At 37.8% G+C, this 10,955-nt stretch overlaps 1 pseudogene; it reads left to right on the top strand.

Moving 5' to 3' along the window:
- The window catches only part of LOC110287006, a 72,005-nt pseudogene that overhangs the window by 46,359 nt on the left and 14,691 nt on the right, over nt 1–10,955 (top strand).

The following is a 10,955-nucleotide window of genomic DNA, read 5'->3' as shown; positions in this document are numbered from 1 at the left end:
AAGAAAGAAAGAAAGAAAGAAAGAAAGAAAGAAAGAAAGAAAGAAAGAAAGAAAGAAAGGAAGGAAGGAAGGAAGGAAGGAAGGAAGGAAGGAAGGAAGTTTAGGCCAAACTAAAAGTAAAGTTCACTGGCTAAAGCTGCAGACTTCTCTGGTAGAGTAGGGGACCCCACCCAGGTCTGGGGGTGCCACTAATTCTAAGTTTGAGTTTTTAATTTGGACCTCGACTGTCCCACCTGGTGATCCTTCATCCCTTTTTCTATTGGTCTGAAGTTGTCCGAATGGTTGATTGGCTTGACTGAGGGCAAAGCGTAATCTCTGCTCTTTCTCATGTAATAGATTCAGAAAGACCCACTGCACATGAGAGTAAACAGATTGCATTTTAGAGAACTAGAAACTCACTGCTACGGGGGGGGGTGTCACAACTGTTACTGGGGACAGATAGTCAGTTAATAAGCTCAAACTGTGGCTATTTAGTTTCCTTCTCCCATTTATGGGCCAATGGCTTTAATGCTTTCCCAGGGTGGAGGAGGAAATAGGCTGGAGTTACTGTTTCTGTCATTCAAGACAAGGTTATACCTTGACATTGCAACAGATTTGAATTATTTTAGTTTACTGTTTGTTTGGTGGTTTGGTTTTCAGGCCTGCAATAAGCAAGTCATGGAGGCATTTTATAAATCCCCTTTGGCTAGACAGTGTACTGGAGCTTACCCCTGCTTCAAGACTTATCTTTGTTTCTTGATCCACTGATCTCCTGCCTCCATGAACCTGTTAGCTGCCAAGCCTTCTATACCATGTTAGACTCCATCTCTTGGAGTTTCGAGTCAAAGCTCTTCTTTTAAGTTCCTTGTCAGAGGTTTTCTCATGATTGAGGAGAAATGTAGCTGTTATCTGGGAGAGCCCTTTGAGTCCAAGAACACACGCCTAAGTGCATAGTGCAAAGGGAACCTCAAAGTAGCCAGTCCACTAACAAGAGGATGAGTGAAATGTTATTCCCAGGAGTAGAGATAACTCACAAGCAGTTGTATTAGCACAAAGACCACCCTAAAAGGGTGTAAACCCACTAAAGATGCAACCCTGAAGTTAGGCTTGCTTCATTAGAGACAATTCAACAACACCTTAATTAATTCAAGAATCAGAAATTCCTTAATAAATCAGAGTCAACTGCAATAAAATCCACCTTCTCCCTACCTCCTGGACTCTTATTCTGAAATAATGTCCTCTCCTCAGCCTTTTGGTCAGTCTCCTGCGGGCTGCGGTTTACTGCTTCTGTAATTCTGGAGAGACAACCTTGTGAATCTTGCAAGTTTCAGCTTTTTCCCAGACACAAGACATTTGCTGACTTCCTGAGTCTCTTGAGCCTTCATTCAGAGAAGCTGCTATGCAATAAATAGAAAAAAGTGGGGCAGGTTATTACCATCTTGGGTAGTTATTTATCTTTGGGGAAAAATAACATTCTTTCATCTCTATTCCAAAATATTATAATGGAAATTGCTTTAAATTCACTTGGTTAAAATATAGTAATTAAGTTAAGTCAGCAGTAAGAAAATATGTCATCACTTTAAGGGATAAATACAACTCACATTGACCCAGAAGTTGTTTAAGCTTTTTTCAGTAATGACTGGGCATTCTGAGTTAGGCTTAAGCTGCAAAATTAATTCACTGTACTTATTACAATTCCAATTTCCCCATTACTCTTAATGACATTTTTAGGTTGCTAAATTACCAGTGAACTCAGAACTTGAAATATAAACATCCTTTCAAAATGCTAAATTTTCTTTTTAAGAATGGAAATACCATTATATGAAAAGATCATTAGCTGGGTCTCTAAGAGCCATGGCCTAAAGCCCAAACCTGACACCTATTCAATATATTAGGTAAATTATCTCATTTTGATGAGTTAGAGCTCCTGTTCCTAAAACTGTGGGAAATTCAGTTCCTGAAAGAGATCATGCATGTTAAAATGCTTTAGGGCTAGAAAACGAGATTTAACAAAATCTACTATCATGATTATTCATCAACAAGGAGTAGTTGAACGTAATGTTTAACTGAAGTACTCTTAAATTCAGAAATTATTTGTGGAAAGAGCTTATTCCTAGTATACTTTGGTTTCTGAGATCATATATTCATGATAATTACCAACTTGTTTTTTTTTCTACAAATGCCCACCAACTCTCACCAGAGCTACCCAGAAAATCAGATCAGAGTAGAGAAAGTGATCAGCAGGCATGCCATTGCCCTTAAAAAGTTTTAAGAATTTCCCATGATATATTGTAAGTGCCTGATATTTTAATTTGCTTGATTTTTAAATTCTGTGAATTTAGTTCTGTTATGTACTTATGTTTAAGATATTCTTCATAATGACTGCTCACCAGGACTTACCTATCTGTGATAGATGTTAGGGTCCATAATACATATATTTTGTTCTGTTTTTTTTCTACAAAACAGTAATGTGCAGGAGCATAGGGAAGGGAACCTAACTCCTCAGATGCTCTGTGGGAAATGGAAAGATTATAATCTTTGTAAATTCTATCCCAATGGCAATAGGCTGCAGGTGAAGGGGTTCTCAAGTACTCTGGAGCTAGTAATACTGATAGAATCAGTAAGCACCATAGAATATGAAGAGACATGGAATAATGCAAAAATTTACTCTTCAAAAATTTCTTATTTAAACTATGGCAGCAACAATGACAATCAAGGTTGATGTTTACCACTTGGAAATAATGCTAGCCACTTTATTTTTAATTAAATAATTGTGCATTCAGTCTTTATGAAAGAAAAATGTTTAATATAACTTGACAGACAGATGTAGAAGTAATTTTTTAAAAAAAATATAGTTTCACAATATTTGCATTTCTATTTCACAGTGTTGATGTGCCATAGTTAACCCCACAGGTTTAGATGAGACTTATCTTAACACTATATACAATTGATTTAATAGCCATTGTATCAGAATGCCCTGTTCTCACTGTGTCTCTTTACATCTCTTGCCCAGCCATAATTCACTATCCCTTATTTTGATATATTTACTGATCTTTGGATACAATGATGTCATTAAGAGTCAGCTTAATACTATGTCCATTTTGAAAAATGGTAGTAGTAGTAGTAGTAACAGTAGTAGTAGTATACTCTACTGTCAATGATCTATCTTGTTATAGGTTCCTGGCCCTTAAATTGGTACCAGATATGGGTTTCAACTTGTGCTGTGGACTTATGTAAAATAGTAAAGTGCTTGGTTGCTGCCAGGGCACTCATGCCACTATTTCATTAGTGGGCTTGTCTTCCCAGGCTACTCATTGTTATGTCAGCAAGATTCACTGTTGGGTAAGACTGATGATTTTTTTTTTTTCTAGAAATCTGTGTAGCATCTTCCAGCACTTTGAAAACCTAGGCAATAGGGATGAAGCCTCCAGATCAGTATAATCTTGTTTCTTCCACATTCCTTTATTTTATGTTGTAGCTTGGTGTTTTATCACAGCAAAAATCCTATTAAAATAAGCGGCATAACTCAATTACTTGGTAGATCTAGTTGTAGATCTTTGAGGAATTTCTGTAATGATCTCCATAATGACTGTAGTGACTATACACGTTTGAGCACTCCATAGCTTAGAGGAGATTATGGAGTTTCTTTCCATTTTCCTACATCAGTATAGCAGTTTTTGTTGTTTTGCTTTGTGTGTGTGTGTGTGTTTTCTTTTATGTTGGTCATTATCATTGGAATGAGATAAAATTCCAAAGCAGTTTTAATAATTATTCCATTGATAACTAATGATGTTGAGCATTTAAAAAAATGTTTCTCAGCCATTTTTATTTCATCTACCAGATATATTATGATACTAACCCTATCAGATATATTCTAGACACCATTCCTCTAATGTCTAGCTAGTAAAGACTTTTTATTCTGTAGGTGGGTTCTTCAGTTGAATGATGGCATCCTTTTGTACAAGAGGTTTCGGTTTCATTATTTCTGTTTATTAGTTTCTGATCATAATGCCTGAACTATTTAAATCCTGTTATGTTGTAATATGATGCTATGTATCTTTTGTGTACTCATTCTTTTTTAAAACCTTATAGGCTACATGAAAAATCCACAATTATTTTAAGCAACAATTGAAATACTTATTTTCTAGTTGCATGTCCATATATAGCCAAAATTTCAAAGTAGCATGTTTCTATAGTGTAGAAACAGGTATGGAATACAATTGGTTTCTGTCAAGCGAGACACTGAAATGATATACAAATATGCAAAGCAATGATAATTTAGGATAAAATTGTAATTTTCATCAAAACATGTCAATGATGCTGATTATCATTATTCATTATACTGCTTAACCATCATTTTAGGATATGTATTGTAATTTTAAAAAGGAAATAGATATACTATAAACTTTAGATTATATGTTTAGAATTTAACATGGTAAATTTTTCTATATTACCATTATGCATATTTTATCAAAATTAGAAAAATTAATGAATATATCAAAGTGTTTCCTTCTTTATTTAACAATCTCAATGCCAAGTAGTGAAACCCACGCAAGCAAAATGGACTTGAAATATGATGTCTTGGTATGTGAACATGTTCTGAGACCAATAGGATGCAAAAACTCTGGACTTTCTCTTTTATCCCAGCATTAACTAGAATTAAAATCTGCTTCAAAAAATAAGAAGACACATAGTTCCTTAGGAAGAATTTAAGTGTTTTGCAGCAGATGATAATTGGCTTTCCTTGTTGTCTGTCAATTCAGGTTTGTAAACAAAGATTTCTAAAGCTGTCAAAATTACAATAAGAATAGCAGGCACCTGACACATATGCAGCAGAGGACTGTTGGATCTGGCCTCAGTGAGGGAAGACACACCTAACCCTCCCTCAAGAGACTCAAGGACCCAGGGAGTGGGGAGGTCTGGTGGGGTCAGGATATTCCCTTGGAGATGGGAGAGGAGGGATGGGATGGGGAGCTGTCTGGGGGTGGACAAGGAGAGGATGGCGACTGGACTGTAAAAGAAGATTTGATGGTGATGATGATGATGTAGATTAGAATGTCGATTTTCCATTGCACAATAAAAGTTAGGTTTTATGTTTTTGTTTTCATTATGAGGGAGGAGGGCGTATGCTAACATAGGGACTTGTCTACTGAAATTTTATATATGAGACAGAAGAAATGCAAGGCTCTCCTTAGAGAAAAGATGTGCTGTTCACCTCTATAAACACAACAAATCTGTCCTTAAGTGAACAGGAGCACATGTCGCATGTAATTGGCACTGGTTTCTCATTTGTTTTACCTTTACTCCGTGATCCGCAGAAGTGGCAATTTTCTTTCATATAGCTTCAAGATAACACCGCTGCTATTATAACATAGAGGCTGAGAACGAGAAAAATGACAGCAGCCTATTTCTCACCGCTGTGGTAAAGCAACATGATTGTTAAAAATCGGGTGCCATATTGCACGCTCATAGTGTTCGCATTACTTTGCTGGATGAAAATAACTGTCTTTCTTTAAGGCAACTGAAAAGAATTCCTGCTGTATAATTTGTGGGGGAAATCTATTTATATTTTGGGAAGAAAAAAAATAAAGCATGTGTAATGTGGAAGCTCAAATCTTAAGTAGGCAGTGGCATTCAGGGACTGTCTGGTACCCAAGAGTGAAGTTCCACAGTGAGAGAACTATACAAGGAGACACACAGCAAAAGAAAAGAGGTGGCATTCACACCAACAGAGTCCTTGTCTGCCCCTCATTGAGACTCTTTGGACTGACTTCGGTATAGACAGTGGCTCACTGGCCTTTTTTTTTTTTTTTTTTTTTTTTTAAATGAGGCATGATCCTGCTCTGATTAGGGTTGTTGTGTTAACAATGAAAGCATCCCACAGCACATTTCACTTCACTGTGTAGAGCTATAGGGGGAAAGGATGTCCATAAAGGCACAGGAGGCAGTATCCCTACAGAGGTGTTTCTGAAGTGAGGCATGATGAAACGGACAGTGCCTCTGCCGTCAGACCTTGACCCAGATCTGATTGTGGCCAGGTTTTTTAGCCGTGCGAAACCTGAGACAATGAAGAAATAGGAATGTTACCAATGACAGTGTCAATCTCTTCTGCCCTCTTTCCTTTGCCCTCCATCATCAGACTGTCATAATATCTTACAGTAACATTGTCCACACACTTGGTGCTTCTCTTACAGCAGGGCTGACTTCTCCACTGGGCATACCAATCACTCTCCACCGCAGAGGTTCTGGCCAACACAAAAGGAACTCTATGACTGGTTGGTTGGTTGTTATGGGCTTTTACCTTCCTTTTGTTTTGTTTTAACATTTGTGTTTTGTCTTTTTGTTTTTATTGTAGTTTGTCTGTTTTGAGATAGAGAGCGAGAGGACATGATATTAGGTGGGTAGGGAGTGCAGACAATTTGGGAGGAGTTGAAGGAGACAAAAGCAATCAAAATATACGGTGCAGAAACTTTTTAAAAATAAAAATAAAAACAAAACAAAGCACAAAACGTTAATACCAAGAAAACTAAGACCAAATACTGGTGACTTTGTAGATGAGACATTCTCTGTAACATAAGCTTCCGAACTGATAACAGGAAAACCTCCAGTGAGGGACATGCACGCGGGAGCTGCTACACTTCCTGACACATCATTAACCAAAAGCATCATGAAAACCGTGGCTTTGCTCCATGAGTCCCACCTGAGTAGCCCGGCTTTCCGTATTGCTCCCCATTCTCTGCACATAAATAATTACACGCGTGTCAAAGGACTTGGTTGCAGTTTCATGTGGCTTGCTGCGTTTAGATGTTATAAAGTATATTAAAGACCCCTAATCACCAAATATTTGCTAAACATGACTGAAACCCTGTGGTTAATTGTTCACAAGATTCTCTCATGACCCCTTCAAAATTCTGACTCGCAAACAGGAAACTTTGATGTTTAAGTACTTAGGCTTTGGAACTTTACCCTGTACTGAGGACCACAGAGAGTTAATAGAAAGTGCCCTATAGGTGGGTCAGCGTTGGTAAGCATCTTTCTCCCATCTTCTGTACTTGCTAAAGGTCATACCCAGCAAAGGAGATTTCACGGATCTCAGACCACTTACAATGTATCTTGTAGTAAGCAATCCTCCACAGCCTTAAGCACCGCTCTGGAGTAACCATTTACGAGTTTACTGCATTTTACAGTCCAGTGGCTCCCTACTGCAATTTTCATTTTTGTTTTTGGTGTCAACTTGTGGGAAAATTGTTCTATGTCCGTTAGGCAGTAGGAGGCAAATAGGAAAGTGATTTGGTTCCACTCGGGGAAAATCAGACTCCCAAGCACAGTCACCCAAAGCGTTCATATTGGGAGAAGTACTAGTAGGTAACCTATGGGACAGGCTACTGTGGAGAGTAAATGTTAGCATTTTTGGGATAGTTTTATTCTTTTTATAAATAATTTAATATTTTTGTGTATTTTATAAATGAGGACTATTTCCCCCTCCTCCCTTTAATTCCTCCTGTGTCTCCGACTCATCAAATGGGTTGCCTCTTAGCTTTAAGTAATTTTGTTACATATATATGCATATATGTGTGTATGTGTATATACACGCATATATCACATGTACATTTACAAATACCACCTGCTGAGTTCATTTACTGCTGTGTGTGTATATAGACTGCACTCTTACCTTGTTTTTCTGACCCTCACCACCCTCTTCCTGATACTTTGTCCCTAGTAGATTGTTAGGACACTACCTATGTTTCCTGTGCTGTCTGTGTTTTCTAAACCTCTGGCAAGGTGCTGAGCACAAAGAAGTAGGTTAATATGTGTGGACACTTATTGCTATTACCACACTAATGTGAGGAATTCTAAATTTACCAAAAACAGGTTAATATCATTGCTCATCTGAGGAAGTTTTGGGAAAGCTCTAATTTTCAGGTTTGTCATAAGAAATTTAAAAAGCAGGTTTTCCCCCTTCCTTCTCTTTGGTTAATATAGTATCCTTATTTAACATTGATTACAACAGTCAAGTGTATTAGTTGTCTTTCAAATTGCTGTGATGAAATACTTGACAGAAGCAGTTTAAGGTAGGAAGTGTTTATTGAGTCACAGTTTGAGGTTGCAGGTCATAATTACAGGGAGTAGAGAGAGAGATGAGCTGGAGGCAGCTGGTACACTTGCCAGGCTCCTGCAGAGAGTGCTGGTTTATTTACAGTTTCACTGCTAAGATAATTTTGCTCTCAGATTCCCTGTTGTGTGTGAAGGCCCACCTACATTACTTCAGCTGAATCAGCTAACACAGGAACCTTGGCTGTTTTCCAGGCTGACCTCTCAGCCAGTTCTCAGAGCTGAGGAGAAGGCACAGCTGCTCAGATGATTTTTCTTTTTAAAGGAAGAAAGCTCTCCATCTATTAGTTGGCAAAGAACCATAGGCAACTTGTTAGCCATTAGAATCTCCACAAAAAAAAGTGGACTTCAGAACTCAGAGAAAGGTTCTTTTAAAAAGAAGTTCAAGCATTTGCATGCTTGAGAGCATACACATACAGACACACACACACACGAACATGCATGTTCACATATGTATATGTGCATGCTCACACACTCACATATGACATACTTGCATGCACAAGCACACATATATGTGACACATACATGCATACATAAACACATACACACATGTGACACATATACTTGCATACACAAACACACACACACAAACACATACAGGATCACATGTGACACATATATGCACACTCATGTACCTGGAATCAACTGCCCTTTTTATCACTTTGAACTGTAGCCAATTGTGTAAACTCAAACCTCTTAATGTGACCACAATCTTCAGTCTTTCTACCTGTTAAGCATTCCTTCCTATCTGATTCTTTTCTGATTTATTAACTCCAGTTCCCCCAGTGATTTATTGTTATCCATACTTAAGAGTCACTTTTTTCCCCTCTTCTTGGCTCCCTTTCCTGAAATAATGCTCAGTAACTCTTACAGGCTCATCCCCTTGTCACTATAAACTCTTAGAAACCTATTTGCCTATAAAGCACTCAGAAAGACACTTCTTACATTTTTCCTATGCATTTCATGGAAAGGAAAGAGATCTGTGATAAAATGTCAAAAAAAAAAATCCCACAGTTTTGAACCCACCGTATATATCACAAGGTCAGAGAACTCTACTGTTAGGACAAACCACTCAGGATCATGGTACATTTCACTGTGTTCATAACTATAGCTGAGTAATGAATGCACTTCAATTCTGGCTGAAGGAATTCTGAGAGAGAGAGAGAGAGAGAGAGAGAGAGAGAGAGAGAGAGAAAGAGAGAAAGAGAAAGAGAAAGAAAAAGAAAAAGAAAAAGAGAGAATGAAAGAAATCTCATAACAGGAAGCAATTGTAAGTTTGAGGTGGAATGATTATGATCAATTTTATACCCATCTTTCTTTTGCCTGAGTCTTCAAACTATGATTAGTTAAATAACATGCTTGAGAGTTATGTGCATTAAGATAATAAAGCCATTTCCATCCTGAGAGGGTATTTGATAGGATTAAATACGATGAAGTCTGGGTAAGTATTTGAAAATGCAGTGCTCATTATTTTTAATTGAGAATTTATTTCTTTGAGTAACCTTCCCATTTAGCCCTCAAAATCATGTTCTTCAATCCATTTAGCTGGTTTTAAAATTCATTATACAGTGATCAGAATGGCCATGGTAATATTCTATGTAGCATGTCTGATATTTCTTCTTAGGAACCGCTCAATGGGTGATAACATTTTCTGTTTGAAATAGACTATATTGTTTATCAGACAGATTTATCCTTTGTGTTGTTTGCATATTTTTACCTACATTGGAAAATTATGTTGAAAACAGTTCTTTTATTTCACAATCCCTCTGGTTCCTCCAATCCCTTCCCCTCTTCTGCAGGATTCCCTAAGCTCTGCTTAATGTTTGGTTTTAAGTCTCTGCATCTGTTTCTATAAGTTGCTGGATGAAGCCACTTTGTTGACAGTTATGCTAGACTCCTGTCTACAAATATAGCAGAATATCATTAATAGTGTCAGGGTGGGCTTCCTCTCATTACATGGGTCTCAATCTGGGCCAGTTACTCTTTGGTCCTTTCCTCAAATTCTTTTCCATCATTACCCCTGCACATCTTGTAGGCAGGACAATTTGTGAGCTTAAGGTTTGTGGCTAGGTTAGTTTCCCAGTCCCTCCATTGGAAGTCTTGCATTGGAAGTCTACAGGAGATCAGTTCATGCTCTGTATTCCCCATTACTAGTTGTCATAGCTAGCTCGCTCCCCCTCATTCCTACTACCCTGGGTCCATAGAGGCTCATAGAAACTGAACTGTCAACCAGAGAACAAGCATGGCACAGACCTAGGTCCTGTGTAACAGTTGTGTAGCTGAGTCTTCATGTGAAACTCCTAAAGTGGGTGCAGGGGCTGTCTCAGTCTATGACTACATTGTCTGCCTTTGGATCTCTTTCTACTAAGCCTTATCTAGCCTCAATAAAAGATGTTTCTCGCCCTATTGCAACTTGATACCCATGGAAGGCCTCTCCTTTTTTGAGAAAGAGAAGCAGGAGAAATGGGGTTGGGGGGGGGGGAAGAGAGGGCCTGGGAGGAGAGCAGGGAGGGGAAGCTGCTATCGGGATATAAAGTAAATAAAAAATTAATTAATTAAAAAGAAAATTAAATATCTAGTATTAAATTGAGAATCCTTGATATCAATAGTCTTTCTGTTGTTGATGATGATTTAATATACAATATTTCTTCAAGTAAAATTCCAAAATGATATTCAGCAGTGAGATCCTACCTCCTCCACACATCCAAGAAACACTCAAAGAGATCTGGTATAGATCTCTTTTTTTTTTTTTTCTAAGATTTATTCTTTTTTTTAATTTTTTTAATTTTTATTACATATTTTCCTCAGTTACATTTCCAATGCTATCCCAAAAGTCCCCCATAGCGCCCCCCACTTCCCTACCC

This window comes from Mus caroli, chromosome 1 (assembly GCF_900094665.2).
Source record: "Mus caroli chromosome 1, CAROLI_EIJ_v1.1, whole genome shotgun sequence".
NCBI lineage: Eukaryota > Metazoa > Chordata > Mammalia > Rodentia > Muridae > Mus > Mus caroli.
The sequence above is the reverse complement of the archived record's forward strand: the minus strand, read 5'-3'. Positions and strand labels throughout refer to the sequence as shown.